Here is a 2119-nt window from a genome sequence, read left to right as displayed (position 1 = left end):
CTGACTCAGAAAAAAACACCAAGATAGAGAATATAACAAAAAACCACGAGGATAATATACAAGAAATACTAGAGCCCATAAGGCACCCAAACATCAGAATAATTGGCATCCCAGAAGGTGAAGAAAGTAATAACGGCATGGAAAATCTATTCCATGAAATTCTGGAAGAAAATTTCCCAAGTCTAGAAAGGTACTCAAGTATCCAGACCCAAGAAATACAAAGGACCCGGGAACCAGCAGTTAGCGTAATGGCTATGTCGCTGGACTCCCACGTAGTCGACCGCGGTTCGCGTCCCGGACCCGGTGGCTTAAAACTCACGCCGGGCACGTGTGCGTGCATGCCCATGATCCCGAGAGGAGAATGGAGGAGAAGGGATTGCAGCATGACCAGGGGGGTGATTTCTTGCTTTCTGTCTCTATGTCTCTCTCTGTCTGTCTGGCGAGCGCACGCGCCCTATAGCGAAAATCTCTCTCTCAAAAAAAAAAAAGAAATACAAAGGACCCCAGATAGACTCAACCCCACTCAACCCCAGAAGATCTTCCCCAAGGCACATTGTAACCAGACTTTTGAAGACCACAGATAAAGACATGATACTAAATCTGGCAAGAGAGAAAAGAGAAGTGACTTACAAAGGTCATCCCATCAGGCTAACAACGGACCTCTCAACGGGAACAATGCTAGCAAGAAAGGAATGGGATGTATTGAAATTTTAAGAGAGAAACAATTTCAACCAAGACTATTATATCCTGCAAGATTGTCCTTTATATGAAAATAAAAGATTAAGATCTTCTCAGACAAACAAAACCTGAAAGAATTTGCCAGCATCAGACCAGCTTTTCAAGAAACCCAGAAGAAAGTACTGTTCTAGGAAAACTGAAGAATTAACAGCCAGAAACATAGGAATACAAGGCAACTAAGACAATGGTCAACTTAAACGTCGGTACAGATCCTGTAACGTCAATAATAACATTGAATGTGAATGGATTAAATTCTCCAATCAAGAGAAAGAGACTGGCTGAATGGATAAAAAACAAACAAACAAACAAACAGAAACCCTCTATCTGTTGCCTACAGGAAACCCACCTCACGAAGAAAGACATACATAGACTGAAAGTGAAGAGTTGGAAAAAGGTTTTCTGTGCAAAAGGGAACTAAAAAAGAGCTGGAGTTGTGATAAGAATTTCTGACAAAATAGGCTTTTAATCAAAGACTGTTCAAAGAGACAAAGAAGGACACTATATTGTAATAAAAGGCTCTATAGATCAAGAAGATACATTTATAAATATCTATGCACCTAACAAAGTTATTCCACTCACCATAGCCACCAAAAGTATAAGATATTTAGCACACAAATATGTGAAGGAAAGACTGTTAAATCCAAAAGGGGAGATAAACTGCAACACACTAATTGTTGGAGATCTAAACACTGCACTATCCCCTCTGGACAGATCATCTAGGCAAAAAATAGGTAAAGAGATCAAGGATCTAAATGATACCATAAATCAAATGGACTTAACAGACATCTATAGAACTTTCCATCCAAAAACCACAAGATACACTTTTTTCTCACCCCGTCATGGAAACTTTTCAATGATTGACCACATCAGAGGGCACAAAGCAAGCCTCGACAGATTCAGAGGCATAGAAATTAAATCCAGCATCTTATCTGACCATAATGAAATTAAACTTGATTTTAATTTCAAGAGAAATCCTCGAAAATTTCCAAATACATGGAAACTAAATAATCTACTCCTGAATGACTCCACTACAACTGAAGAAATAAAGACCGAAATCAAAAGATTCATGGAAGCCAATGACAATGAGGACACGAGTTTCCATAGTCTTTGGGACACTGCTAAACCAGTCATAAGAGAGGATTTCATAGTAATTAGTGAACATAAGAAGAAAATGGAAAGAAGTCTAATGGATCACCTAACATCATGCTTCAGAGAGTTGGAAAAGCAACAGAAAAAAAATTCAAAAATCTCCAGGAGAAAGGAAATAATAAAGATCCAAGTAGAAATAAATGAAATAGAAAATAAACATACTATACAGAAAATAAATGAAAGTAAAAGCTGGTTCTTTGAAAGGATAAATAAAATCGATACACTACTACCA

Source organism: Tupaia chinensis, unplaced genomic scaffold (assembly GCF_000334495.1).
Source record: "Tupaia chinensis unplaced genomic scaffold, TupChi_1.0 Scaffold144269_1, whole genome shotgun sequence".
Lineage (NCBI taxonomy): Eukaryota > Metazoa > Chordata > Mammalia > Scandentia > Tupaiidae > Tupaia > Tupaia belangeri.
This window is presented reverse-complemented; position numbering follows the sequence as displayed.